Source organism: Myiozetetes cayanensis, unplaced genomic scaffold (assembly GCF_022539395.1).
Source record: "Myiozetetes cayanensis isolate MyiCay16 unplaced genomic scaffold, myiCay2020 scf6-25, whole genome shotgun sequence".
Lineage (NCBI taxonomy): Eukaryota > Metazoa > Chordata > Aves > Passeriformes > Tyrannidae > Myiozetetes > Myiozetetes cayanensis.
The window spans coordinates 52,956,063-52,975,251 of NW_026087853.1; the positions used below are offsets into that span (position 1 = coordinate 52,956,063).

The 19,189-nt window shown below is 42.9% G+C and overlaps 1 protein-coding gene across 7 annotated transcripts in view; it reads left to right on the plus strand.

Annotated features, from left to right (window-relative positions):
- The first annotated feature begins 2,797 nt into the window (after window positions 1-2,797).
- The window catches only part of MICAL2 (microtubule associated monooxygenase, calponin and LIM domain containing 2), a 78,005-nt gene continuing 61,613 nt past the window's right edge, over window positions 2,798-19,189 (plus strand). For all 7 annotated transcript variants that reach the window (XR_007631447.1, XM_050335470.1, XM_050335465.1 and 4 more), the window contains exon 1: window positions 2,798-2,846. The gene's annotated coding sequence lies outside the window, so the exon portion shown is untranslated. The remainder of the gene's footprint in view (window positions 2,847-19,189) is intronic.

The following is a 19,189-nucleotide window of genomic DNA, read 5'->3' on the forward strand; positions in this document are numbered from 1 at the left end:
CCTTTCCTTAGGTCTATTTTCTTTTCTTCACTCTATAGAGCAAAATTCCTGTAAAAAAACCACTCTAATGGCTTTATATGTTCATGTAAAACAAAAAGCATTACTGAAGGAAGAAAAACGTATTTAGCTACTGATTCTCACCAGAGATGAGTATGATGACTAACTTCAAACTGAATGCAGGAAAATATCAAGCTACCTGTAATGGCCTTTCACATGATGTAGCAGAATGTCAAAGTTTAACCCCCATAACCCCCATGAGCTAAGTAGGTCTTATTTCCTGCACCCTGTAGATTATGAACTGCTACATGACGTATACGTGGATTCTAAAAGTCATAAAGGAGGTGAGTGGTGGAGGAGGGAGCTCAGCGTGGTCTGCTGAGAGCCAGGCCACAACGTAAAAGCCAGACCATCTCCTCTGTATGAAAAATTCAGTTAACTTTGAAGAACACCACAAGAAGGGCTTTTATTGTGTGGGATACGTGGATAGGACCACATTTACAAGAACTTGAATACATAGGCTTGCACGTATCAGGAAAGGGAGTGTTGCACATAATCAGCCACAGTGAGAGGGATGAACAGCCCACAGCAGAGTTAGCAGGCATGGCTTTATCCCAGTTGATAAGGCTGGATTGTTTTTTTAAGGACTATTCATTCTTATTCCTTTTTCCTATCCTTTCAGTGGAGGAGAACAGGCTATGTTTGAACAACAACAATAACAAAAACTTACAAAGCAGCTGCCAAGGTAGAAAAATGAGTTAGGAATTTGGTCTCACTGGAAGGGGAGGCTGTGCAGCACCCAGGGAAGTTGCTATTTCCCTTTGTGGTTGCATGTCCCACTCTTCACAGAAGGGAGGGTGGGCTAAAGTAGCCAACAGAGCCCCACATAACGCCAGATTGATGGTTCCTGATTAGTGTTTGTTAATCTAATCTTTATTGAGTGTACTCATCATAGCCCAGAGTGATAAGATTAGACTGTATCTTAGTTATGTTCTCCTTTGGAGAGAGGTAGGTGTGACTGTGAATAAAGAATTCCTTAATTCTGGTTAAGTAACATCTAATGAAACGTAATTTTTAAATGGTTATGATAATATTTAAGATTAGTGAGTGTGAATTATACATTCTTTTGGCCATTTTCAAAGATCAAATAGTTAAGGATGATGAGTAAATACACTAATTATAGTTACTAAATAGCAAGGTCCCTGATGGTCTTCATGCAGCCCCATATGTGTTTCTCTAGGGATGCATAAAATTTTTTGAAGGACTTGGCAGGAGAGGGTAATCTTTTTATGGACTCACTAACTTTTTCTGAGAGGTGTGGAGGGAAGAGGACAGCTGTGAAGGTGAAGAGACACATGGGAGGCCAGTGCTGTAAGGATCTTTCCTAACAAATAAGGAACATGTATTCTAAAGAGGGAAGTTTTGGAATATTTCCTAGTAGGGGTTAAATTCTTTCTGACATTGTATTTTCTGGGTTCTCTGGCTCTCAATAGTGGACTGAAACTAGGAAGACTTTGTACAAATCGTATAGATATTATATGATACACACATCTCCCTTTGCTAACTACAGACCACTTTTTGTGGAAGTTTGCCAAGAGCATTTTCTCATTCCATGTTCTTGCCTTCCCCAAGGCTGCTAAAGAAGATAGTCTTTTAGATAACAGGGAATTGGTATACCCATTATTTCTATTTTTTTTTTCTTTTTTTATATATTCTTGCTTTTATCACTTTGAGGAAAAAGTACACTTAATCTCCTGAAGTGAAATAAGCAGACAAACATACTGCAATTCTAAGTTAATGATTGAGTAAAACTTGGGTTCAGCCAAGCCCGATGCAAAAAGCAAGAAGACAAATCTCAACCTCAATGAAAGGTATTTTCTACAACAAAATTTCTGCCTTAAGATCAACAAATTATTTTAGAGACTTGGTGAAACACTTGGGTCATTAGAGATTATGTTACATTCAGCTGTGCACGGATAAAAAGGGCCACATTCACACTTGTTTTCTCTCCGTGTTATCCAAAGCCACTTCAAATTTGGGTCATAGGAGGGAAGTGTGAAAAGGGTCAGATAGCTCATGTCATGGCAGAACGCGGTCTGGCTCCCTTGTTCTGCCACAGTCTTCTTTAGCGTCACTTAAACGGGACATGTCAAAGTATTTATGACTGGTTTAGGTTACCTATAAAGTAGGCCTGCTGGGGCTTTTATCAAACCTTTAGGTGAGTAAATACGAGCTTTAGCTTGTTCACCCTCCCTGTTGCAGCAGTTCAAGTGATTCTTAATAGTTTTTCTTTGTTCCTTTTCCATAAAACTTCATTTCTGCCCTTAGCAAGATGTTGTTACTGTTGATTGAAGCCAGGCAGTCCTAGTGTCAGTGCTGTCAGTCACATCAGCTGCCGATCTTGAACTTTCTTTCCAGTCGTCTCCTGTTTGCACGCCGACCTAAATCTTCTTGAACCTTCCGGATACGTGACAGCCTTCAAGCTTCCTCAGAAACAGAACCCAAACAGGCGAGAGAAACCGCCGCGAGTTCCCCGTTCCGCTCCGCCGGATGCGCTGTCCCAGCACCGCTTTCCCCCGTGGCAGGTGGCAGCTCCTCCGCCCCGCTCGGGGCCGGACCCTCCGGCCGGGGCTGCGGGGCTCGGAAAAACCCCAAACCGGCGCCGATCGGGAGCGGCGGGGCACACGCACCTTGCGACTCGCAGGGCGCTGGGGCAGGCGCTAACACGGGGCAGGCGGCCGGCCCGCCCCGGCCCGCCCCGGCCCGCGGCCCCGCCCCAGCCGCGCCGGGCTGAGCTGAACCGAGCCCCGGCGGCAGCAGCAGCAGCAGCATGTGGAGTGGAGCCGCCGGTAGGTCTGAGGGGCGGGGGCGCTGCCGCGAGCGGAGCAGGTGCGGCGGGAGCGGGGCTGGGAGCGGGACCCCCGCGGCCGGGCGGTCCCTCCCGGGCGGCAGCGCCGGGCTCGGCTCCGCGGGCGGCGGCGCTCGGGGCCGCGCCGGCGCTTGGCCGGGCGCGGAGGGCTGGGCGGCCGGTGCCCAGCGGGCTGTGCCGGCTCTGCTGGGCTGCACTGAGCTCTGCTGAGCCCTGCCGAGCTCTGTTGGGCTGCACTGAGCTCTGCTGAGCCGTGCCGGGCTGCGCCGTGCCGGGCTGTGCCGGGCTGTACGCGCGGGTCTGGGCGCTGCCGGCCGCGGGCTGTACCTGCCCCCCGCGCGTCCGGGGCACCGCCGGGTGACGCCGCGCTGGCTCGGACGGCCACGCAGGAAAACTCAAAATAATCTTTCGCTCCGGCGATTAAGACAGACCTAAGTGCTTTCCAAACGTGTTACAACACTGAAGTGGGCTATTAGTTCGGACGCGTCTTAATGAGTGTGTTAATCAGCATAACATCCTTCCGTGCTCACCTTTTGGGCTAATTGAATATGGCATGTGCTGGGTTTTCTCTTTGTGCTTTGAAGTGTTTGTTAACCTGTGATAGTGATTGTCTTGTCATGTTCACTCCGTTTTTAATGTGCAAATGCAGCATGTGACTTGAATCCAGATAGTTGGCCGTGAGTTGGCTCATAGACTGATGAACGTAGATTTATTTGCCCCAAGGGTTATAGGGTTGAACTAGTATCAAAAAGTTTTAAGTTCTCTCTCAAGCTTATCGTAAAAGATCTGGAGGTCTCTGTCGACTTTAAAAAAACTATTTACAATTGGCAACCTTGCTGGTACCTTCAGCCAAAATGAGATCTGAGCATGGAAACCGAACTGCATTCTTGTATCTGAAGATGGTCCCTTGCAGGTCGAAATGGAGGCATGTTGGCATGGTCAGGAAACTTCATGGCAGTGTGGATTTATTCCCCCCCCCTTAGAGACTCTTAAGTCTTGCAGTAAGGTGGAGCAGCACAGTCCCCTGCTGCCAGTGCCAGCTGGGGTGTAGCTGCCCCCTCTCTGACTCTGCTGTTGGTTTTGAGGAAGTTCTTAATCTCTCTGTGACTCAGTATCCTAATCTTTGAAATGGCTTAATAAGACTTGTCACGCTTGCCTCCCAGGGACATTAACATCTAATTGATGTTCATGAAGTGCCTTGATCTGGGAGAAAAGAGGGCATCTTGCTTCCCTCATTTCACCACTCTGTGTTGTGTGCTAATTATCTTACATGGGTGGAAAACAGATTATCCAACAACCAAACTGGAATTCATGTCTGTTATCATTGACATAAGCACTCTAAATGAGTGTATGTACACTTATGCTTAGTTTTAGGTGTCTGTGTGTTTCTCTAAATACGATGGGGTTTCTCCTTTATGGAGGATGCATCTGAGAAATGCACTTCTAAAGTACTGTACTGAAGCATCAGCAAATTTTTGCTCCTGACTCTAGAGGTATTACACAGTTTTTCTCTATTTTGAGGTCAGTAAAGGTGTTAAGAATTAAAACTCAGTGCTCAACACGTCCTTGATCTTAGTCGTACTCTAACTGAATCTTATGCTCAGTCTCGGTTTTTGTCACGTTTCATTTCTTTAGGAACTGATAAAACATACGATTTTACAGTTCTCTGCTTGAAAATACAAGCTGTCTTTAAAATATGAATTTTATCTTTGTAACCATTTTACTTGCTGCCCAAAGCAGTAATTAGCCACTTTACTCCCCTGACTTGAATCCTGCCCCACCTCCTCGTTATCACTGCTGCCTTCCCCATCGAGCAGATAGCAGGGCCTGCCGTGGCAGTAGCACAGGGCTGGGATGATGGGGTCACCAATGACATACACCGGAAGACATCAAGATTCCATAAATCAGCTGATGTGAGTTAACACACTTCTTTACAGCACAGGCATAGTGGTCTTTTTCACTTAAAACCTTGGGTTGAGAAGTTTAGTCCTTTTCTTATGTCTTGGTTTCTCCATACTGCAGGGCTGGGAGGCTGCTTTGTGGTGGGGTTGATTAGCCAGGTACTAGCACATTTGACTCATACATTTGATTCAGTTCTCCTTTTCAGCGTTGTTTTTGTGAGATATGTATATATCATCCCCCATGTTAAACAGACCTGCCAAGTTGATACTTCCCAAATAAAACTTTTAAAATGCTACTTGACTTTTGTTGCTCTTAATAGTACTGGCAAAAAATATTGGAGATGTGCCTTGTGGTGTATGGTGGAGAAAGGAAGTTCTGATAGGAAACTGAAGCATGCTGCATTCAAGTGCCTCTTGCCATGTGGTCTGCAGCAAAGTAATGTGACTTTTCCTGTTGCGGCTGTAAAATTAGGTGAATTCTTAACGAACTAGGATAAAGAAAATTACACAGAAATGGGAAGTTGTCTCTGTTTCAAACTCTGAATTTTATTGTGTGTTTTGTTCTTAATTGCCTTAATGTTGCTCCAAGGTTGTATAGCACTATCCCTGATATCAGGGTGGTGGTTGCTCTGCTGTTTGTAAGGAGTTCAGGTTTCCTTCAGTTTTGTCTAGAATACAGAAGTAATAATGATCTGAAAACACTTTTTCTTTAAGAAGATATGCTGAAGTGGAGTTTTCTTGTCTAGTGTCCATGTCCCATGCCTTGAGGAGATGAGAAAGCCTTTGGTTGGAGATGTTCTTTAAGTGTAAAAAATCATAAAGCAAGAGAGGTGATTGCTATCCGGTTTCACCATGCTTTAGTCTTTCACCTCTTCTAGCACATACCTTGTATCTGCTCCAGCTGTCTCGCTGCTCTGGTATTTTATAATTAGTACCTTGAAAACTCAAGGGAAAACTTGCAAATGCTGTATATTTCCCACTGGGATGCTTCCACGTGGCTGTAACATTTGTTGTGAGTCCTTGGTAACACATATCTGTTCCTCAGGAGTCCTTTGCCTCAGTTTGATTCCCCTGGCATCAGCAGAAAAGCTCTTTTCTTGTGGAAGAGGCCTTGCTTCTTAAGGGCAGGGTGTGTTTTGATTCTCTTAAAACAAAGACAATTTCAGGTGGCTGATTTTCAGATCTGCCTCCCAAAGGTCCTTCTGTTGTCTCACCTTGCTCACATGTTGGATCCAGAGCCAATGTGCTATGGAAAGGCTGAGAAGTTGCTTTGTATGTCTGTCCCAGCAGCATGGTTTGCATGTACCTGTAAAATATGCATTTTGTGTGTGAGCAAATTGTTTCTTGGATGCACCTTTTCTTTTCAAGCTCTTGCTGTGTGAGGAGTCCGTGAATTTGAAAAATGCAGCCTCTGCTCTGGGTCTGGCAGCCTGGCTGTGCAGGGATGGCACACTGGTTGTTTTACTCATCACTGGGACCAAGTTTACAGGTGTTTTTACTGCAAATTGACTCTTTAAAAAGTTATGTTAGTAGTTGAGGGTATTCTAGCACAGTACATTAGACTATTTCCAGAAAATAAGTTTAGGCTATTAAGTGTCCAGTGATTCAGTGACAGTGCAGATACATAGTTAATATTGTGTTGTGACACATTCTGGAAATTGCTGCGTTTATTTTTGACATGGAGAAGATGACTAACTCTTTCATCTATGCATAGTTACATTTACAAGCAAGTAAAAACTTCCCCAAAATGATCCCTAGATTCTTAGTTCCATGAAAGGAAAAAAATTCAGACTTGTGCTTGAATCTGAGCTGCGTGTGCTGCCCTCTTCCTTCTCTGAGCTTATAACCCTGTGTTCACTGGAGGTTATGTTTTCGGGGGTTTTATCTCCTCCAGATTTTTGTGGGCAAATGAATGGGGAATTGGGTGAGAGAAACCCCATTCTTTGTTGGGAAAGGTAGACCCTACCACAACACAAATGGTAAGACACTGCTGCCTTAGCTTATATGTGGTTCAAATTCTGATTGTTCTTGTTTCGGTGTCCCAGTAACGCTGATGTAACTAGGAGGAAACGTGGATTCATTTCTTCTTTCTGTTAGCCTCCTAGAGCTGTGATGGTAAGACCTGGTGAAGCAGGTGCTTTATTTGTGTGATGGGAATATGTGAGTTAGATTTAAACTTTTGTTCTTGGCACTGACATCTCATCTGCCGTGGTCTGGAGAAGCAGTGCCAGCAGTTTCTCCACTTGCTGCATTCAGCCAAGGGGATATTACCAATTCAGTTTTTAATATGACTGTGCCTGGCACTGTAAGTGTGTGTTGTGGAGTTTTGGCTTCCTGAAAAGCAGTTTCTTTGGATCCACTAGTCCACAATAAATCCTTCTCAGACCTTTTAAGCTTGCAGCTTATTGCCTGTTTAGACTCCAGTAATGCCCAAAGGGGTGTTACAGTTCATTGTTCTGTATTACTGCCATGCCAAGCATCAAAATAGAATTTCCAAAGCCATGTGAAGTTTTTGTTGGGAATGTGCAGGGATGTTCTGTAATGAACTTTAAATAGTCTTATGGTAATTCAACAGACCTTGGGCCAGCCTTCCAGTACCTAAGAGGTCCCTTTCCAACTCTCTTGTAGGCCCCTTTACAAGGATAGGTAGTGGCAGGACATGAGGGAATGACTTTAAACTGAAAGAGGACAAGGTTAGAACAAATATCAGGAATACATTCTGTACTGTGAGGGTGGTGAGAGACTGGAACAGACCATTCTATGGGTTTGTTTGTTTGTTTTGTTTTTTTTTTTTAATATAGTGTTACTTGTAGAAGACTGAGAACATTAAAATATTTGGTTCAGATAACATGTTTTTCATTTTCTTACCTGAACAGGCAACTCTAATAGCCAGTGGTAAGGCTTTTATATCTTCCAAGATGTTTTTTTCTTAGTCTTTCATGTGCAAATCAAATACGATGGAGTCAAGGAAAAAAATAACAATTTTCCCAACAGTGAAGCAGAAGGGGGAGCAGGAGCAGAAAACAAATTTTCCCTTCTTTTTGAGAAGACTTGTGTTTGGCAGATAGTGGAATTCTTTTTTGCATGTAATCGGATAAGAGTGTATTGCAAAGACTATAATCTGCATTATTGGCTGAGGTGAGCCCCATCTGTTAGTGGTGTTAGGGATGTGCAATACCCTTGCCCTCTAAACTTGGGCACATAGGGAACAGCACAAAAGGATTTAGAGGAACAACTGCAGGCTTTGCTAAGAGTTGCTAAAAGCAAAGGGAGGAATTCATAGTGCAATGCGATGTTCTCTGCTGATACCATTTCCACCTGAAGAAAACTGTGGTTAAATATGAACTTTACAAGATACTGGGTAGCTTTTGGCTTCTGCTTATTCATGAGTTCACCTTCTTTTTGTACAGGTTCATCCATTGTATGTGCTTGTTATTAGACTATTTATTATGGATTTTCTTTATGCTGTGTCACCTTGCACTGATCTGGGTAGTAATTTTAAGTAGCAACCTGAGCTGCTTAGGAGAAAATTTAGGGCTTGTATTGTAGGAAGTACTTGGGCTTAACTTCCTGGTTGTAAATATGTAGTCAGTGCTAATTTTTTTTTTTAAATCACCTCCTTGTCATCATTTCACCCCAGCTGTGAATCAGACAGTTTGTGTTTGTACACCTGTATTGCCACTGGTTTCCCCCTTTCAGAGGCAGTAAAAAAGTGAGCATCCTGAGACAAGAACTTACGTCTCCAGGTCTCATTTCCATCCTAGGTGGACTGAAGGAACTGCTGATGGAATGTGGTATTTGGGTTTGGATAATTTCTGTGAATCAGTTCTCTTTTGGGTCTGATCTCCTCGTCTTCTGCTCAGTATTTGATTTTTCCCCTTTCACTGAATGCTACGAATTCCTGTGGTTGCCACCTATACACCCAACTTGAGTTGTCTGTCAGTTCAGAAAATTGTTCCAGTAATTATGTGGCTGTAGGGACAAATATTGAAGACTGGAGCCATTTTTCAGATTTAAGAGTTTTGCTTCACAGAATGAATGCAGAATGTAGGTTCCTCCCATTTCTGTGGATTTTTGAAAGTAACAGATGACACTCCTCTGGACAGTATTTGTGTTCAGAACGTTAATAAGGTTGAGTGAATGTCAGAAATGTGCATGTGTTTAAGGCTTTGGCAACAAGCTCCATAGGTATGAACTGTTGGTGCATTCAAAATTGAATTCAGTGGATGCAACCAAATACCTCTTGCTGTACTTAGTCTCTGAAACACTGCTCTTGCACCAAGTCAACATTAGGTGTCCCAGCAAATGCATTAGGAAGAATAAGGCTCGTGTAAAGAGCTAAATACATCACAGTGAACCTTTTTAAACAAAAGAAACCATCTTTCTGTTGTTCTGGTGGGGGTGTATGTGAGAGGGAAGAAGGATTAGGGTGGTTGACTTTATTTCCTGGAAGTGAATAGCATACATTTTTCAATGCATAGAACGGATATTACTCAATTTGTGACCTGCTTCCTAGTAAAAGTGTCTTGAAGTGGGGATTGGTTTAAATCAGTTGCCTGCATTCCTGACACACACTATTGCGTGATGCTATCTTGTGGCAGAGGCTGCTATGTGCTGTGGTGTATAAATAACCCTCTGTGTCAAAGGTAGTTTGAGACAATGTGCCAAATATTTAATGAAGTTCTGGGTCTTGTCCTGGGTACCTGGTGTATATTTGGGAGTAGATAGCAGAACTGAAGCCGTAGCACAGGGGTGATGAGTAATGTAATACTCCTGAGCACATGCTGCAGAGCTGCTCTGTACGGTGCAGGAAGACTCAGCCAGTGAGGGCTACAGGTCAGCCACAGCTTATTTGTAGCTTTGATTCTTAGATAAGCAGACAGGAAAATAGGTTCATGTGCACTAGGCCAGCCCCCTTTGTGCATGTTGTGGGAGGAAAAAAAATTGCCTTTAGTATCCTCTGCGGGGTAATTTTGATGACTACTTCACATATCAATTTTCAAGATAAAGATAGAATAGCCTACGGAGGGGAATGGCTTTATTCCTTCAGGAGCATCGTTTCTCCCCTCGAGGTGGACTCAGTGGGATGCCGAGCTCAGGCAGCTCAGCACGTTTTGTACTTCAGAGCAGAGTTAAGGCAGCCCTCCGAGGGAGATGATGGCTCGGGGAGATGTGAAGCAGCAGGTGCTGGCATGGGCAGGAGGAGGTGTGTCATGCACCGGCAGTGTGGCAAAGGTGGGTGCTGGCCCCTTGCTCAGAGAAGAGGGTTTCTCTCTGTGCTTCCTGATTTGGGGATGAAAAGTCACAATGGGGTGTTTACCTATGTATTCATGTGGGAAAGGAGATCCACAAGGTCTGTATCTTACACTTTACCTATGCAAAAATGCAGAGGGCAGGGATATTTTCTTTCTCCTAATTTTCTTTTTGACTGAGGAAGGAGTTGTGATTGTTTGCTGAATGCATGCACGTGGAGGGCTTCAGCAGTATTTCTAGTGCTATTTCATGACAAGTGCAGAAACTTGGTAATATCTTAAGGCCTTATTTATGCATGCATTAAAATATATACCACCAGATCTGTCTATAGCTACTTCCTTAGCTAGTACCTGACTTAATGAATGGATTGATGTTGTAACCATGTAGAAGCATCTTCAGGCTCTGTTACGGAACCGAAACATTTGTCTCCCAATTATTTTATCAGACATTAATACAGACCAAAAGGAACATGGCTATTTCAGAGGAAGAGATATTTTTGTGTATAAGTCCAAGGTTCAACCTGACATTCAGTAAAAATACACAAATGACTTGACACTGTATTTGACAGTTTCTTTTTCTAACAGAGCATTTGTATGCATCCTTCAGATGGTCAGGTAAAACAGGTAGTTCTGCAAAGCAATGTCAATATGAAACTCCTGCCCTTTGAGGTAAAGCTTTGTGGATTCTGACCCAGAACTTAATGGGATACATATCTGTAAAGGAATTTGGCTCATTTGAAGTCTCAAGCCAATATAACTACAAACACTGACTTCTAGAAAACAGCTGTGTAATTATTTAAGTGTCTCTCTTATTTCACTGATTTCTAAGATAAATCCAGTATTTGCTTATATAGTATGGCAGATCTGAATTTGCACACAAGATTTAATTTGGAGGTAAATATTGATGCAGATATATCACAGTTTTTTTACTCTAACAGTTCTAGTACACAGAGAGACCATGAACCATTGGTTTTACATTTTATTTGCTCTGCTGAAGTAGCACACAGACAAGCAAAGGATGGCAAGACTTTCCTTGCCTGTCTGCCTAATCAACTGTCATACAGCCAGTATGCCAACCCACATGCAAAATTTATTGAAAATGTGTGCAAGAGAGAGAATTACTGGTACTTCTACAAAGTGGAAAACAAATTTACTTATTACTTTGTCTGACTTTCCTCTGGAAGTTATCAAGAGACGATACAAGGTTGTGATCAGTGGTTCTGATGAATTCATGGAAGCCTTTGTTACATTTATTTTTAATGACTCTTCCTCTAATGAGAAGAATACACCCTTGTCATTCTAAGAAGCAGCTCGTGTTTTGAATCCAAATTTTCTACTTTTCTTATGGGTGTTGTCTGTTGTATAATATTTAACTGGGATGTTATGCCAGGCACAGGGTTGAAATTGAAGTTTTTTAATTTTGGAGGAGGAAATTAAGTCAGACAGTGTTTTTTTTTTCCTTTGACTCATGATTCTATTATGATTTTGATGATCATTCTGCTTTCTTGGGGGGAAAACATCCAGAAAACAGAGAGCTTTTTTCTGCCAGGTCTGTGGAACTTAAAATGAAAACTACTTGATTATTCTGGACCTTGTCACTAGAAACTAGTATTGATGACAGAAATGTTACCTCCCACAATTGGAACGAAGTAAAAAAAGGTAACATTTCTTTACATTTATTATTTATTTACATTAATTATTTATTTACCTAAGAGATCTATGTTCACATGAAGAGTCTCTGTCCAGTGTATCTGCTGTCCCCTTTCTGTTTTTGGAAATAGGATCCAAATTTCAAATACTTCTTACCCGATACATTTTAATCAGAATATCAATAGCAATTGTCCAGTGTGAATAGTTGTTTTGCATTTTGTACTGTGTTCGATTTTTTTCTCGTTGAGGCTCCTCAGACTTCTTTTGCAACGCTCTGCCTTTCCCATACCCACCGATAGGTGGGAGGGGGAGGGAGATAAGAAGAAATTACCTGCATTTTCAAATGGGTGGTTGAGTATTGATGTACCCGAATACGTGCTGAGTCATGTGCTGCGAGGATGGCGAGTTTCGCTTGGCACACCCCGGCAGGTGCAGTCCCTCCCCTGTTTTCGGCAGAGCCATCTTCTCCGTGGTGCAATTGTAGATGACTGGGTTTGTTTTACAGCAGTGACAGTGTAATGATAACCTTGCCAATGCTCAGGGGATGTGGAAACAACTGAACTTTCTGCTTGTATAGTACATTTAAAAATTTCACTCAAGATATCATGACTTGAAGGTTTTAGTATCACTTACAAAACTGTCATGAACTTCTCTTAGTGTCAGAGAGGCAGCAAGACTTGGGCCAAAGGTTCTTCTTCTTTCCACCAAAATTGTATTTTAGTTGCTCATTCCATTTTTTACCTTTACCTGTTTCTTCTCTCCTCTAAGCCTTTATTCTAGATTATGTTCCTATGGCTTTTGATTAAAATTCCAGCAGTAAAATTGTCAGCTTTCAGCTGAGATGCACTGGTGTGTGCAACCTCACAGGGATCAGAGAAACAGGGTGTAGGCAAGAAAGTGGAGAAATCCATCTGGGAAATCCTGTGGTAATTGTCTTGGTAACTTGCTAATAACCTGGGTATTCTGTCTGGGAATAAAGGATGTGATTTACTGTACTTAACAGCAGAAGTACCTGTGCCTGTGCTGTCACAGAGGCTGTAAGAGCTTGGGTGGACTCTTCCCTCTGTGCCGGCAGTGCCCGTGAGCGCAGGGCGTTTTCTCTCTCTGTTCTGGTGTTTTGTAGACCGGGAGCTGTGGAGGCATCGCAGTAGTGACTGTGCTGAATGTCCTTGTTGCAATCTTTTCTTCTGCCTGGCAGGCTGTGCCCCAATCAGCTTTACTAACCTGACCTTTTAACCCGCTGGTGATGATTAGACATCTGCCAAAGTGCTGTGAGATGAGTTGGCCACTCCAGAGTGGCTCTGCCACCGAAGGTATAAAAGGAGTAACCACATAAGTACAGCTGCCACAACAGCAAGAAGATGGGCTGGAAGGGGCCTGTGTGAAGCTGTCAGCTTCTGTTTTTAGAAAGGAGGGGTGCTCTCTGCCCGATGCTGCACTGACCTGAAAATACCGAGGTGAACTGTTGTGTTGCCATACACTGCCTGCCAAGATGCCTTGGGGAAATAGGCTCTGCAAAAGTTAATTCATATTGAGTTGATACTCTGGATATTGGGAATCCAGTGAAGTGCTGCCTTCTGCACTTTTTTTTTCCTAGTAATCTCCCTTAGACCCAGTTTATATGTTCATGTGCACACCTCATGGGCAGCATGAGGAGGGATTGTAGTAGCCACTTGTGTAACTCAGTATCTGTAACTTGTACCTCTTCACAAGTTTTTTTAGTCTTCATTTATGCAAACATACAGCATCTTTTGTCCAGTGAAGAAAATAGTATTCTTCAACTATTAGCTTATCCTGTCAATCACAGAAAGCTATGATTGAACTATTTTGGATGTTGCTGGCTTATGCATCAGGGCCCTTTGTTAACTAAGGCTTTTGAGTTTGTCTCAGTGTGCTTGTGTTGCTCCCCTAGGCAGGTCACTGGTCGCATTCACTGGCAGGACTGGTGGTCAGCAAAGGGCAGAGGTGGAAGAGCCTCTGCCATATGTGGTGGGGGAAGGAGGGCTATGGATTGAGGAGGACAGAAAAACTGTCAAATGAAATACAACAAAAGCTTTTCATGAAAGGGTCCACATTATTGGCAGCAGGAGCCCTGGAATATGTACTCACTAATATATGCTTGGATATGTGTGTGTGTGTTTTTAAACGTGGCAGTTTAAGGTAACAGGTTAATCTGGCTAGAAAGGAGCCTATTTTCCCCAGACTGTGGTATGTCTGATGGACCTTCTTTGAAAGGAGTTCTTTGAAGCTGATAGCATCAGTGAAGAAGTTGTGCTCAGTCTAGCTTTGATAGGAACATGAGGTCTGACAACCCTCTCATCCTGCCCAGATGCACCAGGCTCCAGCAGCACCACCAAAGAGACAGTGCCATTCCCAGCCTTGGCTATGATAATCTGTGCCACACACAGGGAAAGTGCTGGGGTATTTGAGCTTGATGTACTTCACAGTGCTGTCTGTGCACTTGGCAGGAATGAGGGCAGGGGTGAAACCTCTCATGTTGTACCATAAAGGAATTGACTGATTCTGTGAGTGTTGCAGTTACTTCTAGATGCCCTTTCATAAGGTGTTCTGATTTAGAAATGCATTATGGAAATACCTTGACTGACTCTTGAGCTTTTTCATGTTGCCGTGCCTTTATCTTTTTTCTCCTTTGGCTACTGGTTTGAGAGTTTTCTTTTAAGTAGTATCTGGTTGTAGTATGACTTGCAGACAAAAGAAGGCACTGTTCCTTGAAATTTTTGCCCCCAGAGGTGATATGAATACTCTTTAAACTTCACCTGAGATCTAGTTTTTATGTTGATGCACTTTTTTTTCTGTGACGGGGGTGAACCCATACCATGCAAATTGTATGCATTTGGATATTGTGTCCAAAACTTTTTCCTTTGCTTTATGAAGTGTATCAGTTGCTTGTTCTCTTTGCTAATCCAAGTAGAAGTTCCAAACAACTGTCTGGGGCGGGTGTGGAATATAAACTTTGGGGTTTTTTAAGAAAAGTCCTATCTGGAATGAAAAGCTGGGGAACTAAAACCATCCAACAGTACCACTAAAGCTGTTTTTTCCTTTCTCTGTCCCCAACCCCAATGCTTTACAAAGCTGAAAGGTACTACGTGATCTTTGGGGGTGTTTCTGCCAATGTGGGTTTTCTTTGCAGTGTGGTAGTGAGTGGTGTTACATGAGGGTCCTGTCGCTGCTCATCCCAAACCAGCATTTATCACTGTGTTGTGACAAACACAATCTGGTTGGGTCCAAATGCAGATTTGCTTTCTTGTCTGTCCTCTGTCCATCACCAGCCACCCCTCTATGGATGCCTTGGCTGGAAGGTGGGCTTGGTATGGCAGTGGCAGAGGGAGACACCAAGTGCAGACTGCTACAGTCTGTATGAAGTAGCTGAGATATCAAGTGCCACATGAGTAAAGGCTGTTTCTGTGCTGTTTTCTTGGGTTTATGAACACTGAGAGCCTGTGCAGTGAGCTCTAGGGATGTCCTACTTTTGAAATATGCTGTAACAAAGCCTGTGCTGTGCATATGGCTTTTGGGGCATTGGTTGTGTTGGTATTTAATCAGAGTGGTGATACAGCTGCTGTAATAGGGCATTAGCTAACTCCTTACTCCTAGTAAACTGAACCTTGGTAACTGGAGCGTAGATAAAGATCTGGTTGCACATTTCAGTGACATAAAAGCAATACTGTTTACCTGTATGCAGAAGAGAGGGAAAAATCTGCACTAATGTAAAACCAGAGAGAAGTCCAAGCCAACAGAAGGTTTCAGGCTCCATAACGAAACTTCTTATAAAAAAATAATATTCATAAAGTGCAGAACTAAACAATATTTCTTTTGTAAATAATTTAGATCCAGAGATGTTGCTCTCCATCCTCTTTCTGGTGGCCAATTCTGTTTTCCTCCTTGGTCTCTATAAATTGAGGAATATAGTTCAGACTGTTTGAACTATATGTGAAGGAACTGTAATAAAAAATACGTCTTCGTGTCTTCAGTTGATTTCCTTTGTGTAGGTACATTGGATGAATGGATTTTGGGTTTTCTTCTGATCAGCAGTTGGGTAAAAGTTTCCAGTATTTTGGAGTTCCCATTGTTGGCAGAGCAGGCACAGTGAGGGAGGAGTAGAGTGCCTGGAGGGTCAGCACTGTGGGCTCAGCCTTGGGGACCTCAGAGAGGCCAAGGGCAGCCCACAGGAGCTGGGCTAAGACTGAAGCTGCCCCATGCCCCGTGGTCTGGCAGCACTGAGACACAGGCCAGTGGGCATCCAACCCGCTTGCTGGGCTGTGCCAAAGCAAAACCAAATTGACCCAAGATGTTTTTGTAAACCACTTGCCTTCCCAAATTGTTGTTTTTCCTCTAGCAAAGCCAGCTCTAATCAGCACCTTGTGCACCAGGCACTCTGTGAACACAGGGCCAGTTAACCCTTTCTGAAAATTACAGGCTGTTTGACAGTTGGGGCACCAAAGCAGCTTTAGCTCTGCCTTCCTGTAGCTGTAGGAAATGTGATGCCTCTTATGTACTCTGTACTGAAAACATTATGCTCAAGTAAGCACCATGTAGTCACCACATGGCATCATTTCAGGATCCCCAAGCAGCTGTAGCTGTTCCACGTAACCACATGTCAATATATGGGAATGAAACGGTATCACTGCCTTAAAACTTCCTGGGTATGTCTGACATACCTGTGATGTTTTTGCACTTACACAGGCTCAACTCTTTAAATGCACCATTAACGTTGGCTTTCAGATATGTATGTGTGGATGCTGGCCATAGCCTGCTACAGATGCATGCTTCCATTAAGGAATTTTGACTCTTCTGTGCAGTAAAACAAATGTGACTAGATGACAGTGAAAAAAGCAGCTTTTTAGAAGAACTGACATTCTTTGCCTTGGCACTTTAGAGGTGCCTGTGTTCCTACAGTGTCCACCTGCTTACATCAATGAAGTACAGGTACATGATAAAATAAATTTTCCAAATGAAAGAATGACTAATGAAGAGCCTGATGATAACATCTTCTAAATATTACAGTGTAGGTCATTGAAAGGTAGGTGATTGGAAGCAAATGGCCAGTGTTGCATAAAAACTTTAATATGAGAAGGTTCAACCACCTCTGACCTTCATTACGGTTGGTAGGACTAACAGAGAAAATTTAAACCTTAGGCTTCTGGAGACAGGCTGTGCGATGAACAACTACCCTAAGAAGTGAAACACCAAAAAAGCACATTTTCTAGTAAATTTTTCTGTGCTGGAGAAGATGAATCATAATTTAATCCTGACTTTATCTCAGCTTGCCTTGTGAAAACAGTGATGCATTTGTCATCCCTCCTGTTGTTGGTTAATGATGTTTTGCTCTCAGAGTTGTGTGTGTTTTGTTTTTTGTTTCGTTTGTTTGTTTGTTTAAGGACTGCTGCTTAATATCTTATTCCCACTTGGTGGTGTGGGTTTTTTTTTTCTTTTTCCTTTTTTTTTTTTTCCCCTAATGGATTTCCCAAAACTAATGTTTTGAGATGTATTCTGTTGTTTGAATGATAGGATTTTTCTGCAGCAGAAATGGATGATGTTTTTGTAACTCTCTTGGAATCTTTATATGGTTCTTTTAATACTTTGTTTTTCTTCATTTTTTGGGAAGTCCAGTCAGAGGGAGGGTAAAAATTGTCCTGCACATTTTCTTCCAAATATACTGTTTCTACTTTCAGAAAATGTCTTTTTTAATCTCTTCTGGTAACTATCTGTCCAGTTTACAAGGACAAAAAAAAAAAAAAAAAAAAAGAGATACAAAACCATCACAGTAGCTTTCTTTCTGTTTTTGTCTTTTTATGTAAATGTTCCTTGGAGCAGAGTTTGGTGTTTAACCTAATTTTCTGGTTTCCCATCACCCTCTGGCTGACTTGTCTGGGTGCAGCTTCACAGTTCTCCACTGTCTTTCAATGGCTGGTTTTTGGTGGCAAATTGACATTACTCCAACCAAGGAACCTATCATTTACAACTCAAAACTGCTTTTGGGTTTCTTTGATTCTTTAACTTTGTGGTTCCCATGGATTTCAGTGTGACTGATAACATTAATGCCCTGATAAAACACAGGAAGAACTGTGTGCAGCCTTGCACTAAAAAAAGTTATAGCAATGGAATGTGTTGATTCCTAAAAGCGTGTGTGTACACATAGGAAATATTGCCCAGAATGTTTCATTTCTTTGATCGTTGGCAAAGCAATCCTGTCTGTGTTTTCAATGGATTAATCCTGGTTGCTGATCTGGAAGTCTGATGTCTACAGATGAGGGCAGCTCTGCCAAATGAGTTATTGTGGACAGGAGCCCTCAAGGTCTTGCAGCCCTCATGCTGGCTGCTTACTCTTCCTGTTCAGCTCTTGGGTAGTTTCCACAGCCACAGTAATGAGAGGGAAACATACTGAAGATGGATCTACAGATCCATGCTTGGAAAGACAGCCTGAAACATTCTCCAGAAACCTTTTGGCATGTATCTGTGAAAACTAACTTTGGTGCATTTCTCTTTCCCAAGACATAGCTTGGGCAGTTGGCTTCAGAACAACCATAATTTCATATTATGAAATTCCTATTATGAAGAAATATTAATTTCCTCTCTCACAAATCCTGAGGGGAAACAAAAGACACTCTTCTTCACTCTTCTCCAAAGGCACTTTCTGGTGTCTCCAGCTGATGCCTTCAGGTGATTCTCAGCTGGAGTAGCAGCAGTGCTGGTCACCCTGTCTGCTCTGGAGCTCCTCTGCGTCAGGAGTGACACTGGGCAGTGCCAAGGGCCTTGGCAGTCTTGTGTTGCTGTGTTAGTTCATAGCCTATCTCACTGCCCCATCCTTCTGAGTTATTCCTATTCTCAGTGTCGTGAACCAACATTATTTCCATGATTGCTGACTGAAAGAGTCTGCTTTTTACTAGTTCATATGTTTGGCTTTTTTTTGTGTCATATTTGCCTCCATAATTATGTCCCCATGCATACAAAGGGAAAGCTATAAGAGAGGAACTGCTGCCAAATGTGGCTCAGTTTTGTTGGTATAGCTGCATCTATAGCAGGGGTTTTGCTGACAGCTCTGTCGGTCAATGGATATGCAGTTTATTGTGTTCCTCATAGACACAGTTGTGCCATCTAAGTTTTCCCTGTGACCTGAGGGTGAAGAACAGACAGGAGGACACAGGCCTGTGGGGAGTGGGATGCTGAAGTTCCCACTGGCAGCTGGGCAAAAGTGGTGCCAAAGCTCCCTCTCCATCATCATCTTAATTGTCTGTCCCTGACAGCTGTGCCTGGCCCTGCCACCTCCCTGCTGGGTGTGACTTTGGTAATGGAAAATAGGGTATTACTTGCTCTCTAGATTAGCCTGACTCAATGTTCTAACATCCTATTTAAAGTAGAAAATCTTGTGCTGATCAAAAAACAACCAACACTGCCTATTCTTTGATTAATTTTTATATCCCTGCTGTTCCAGTGTGTGAGCTTGAGATGTATGAGTGTTACCATAGGAAAAGAAAGGCAGGAGTTTCAAAGAGCTTAAA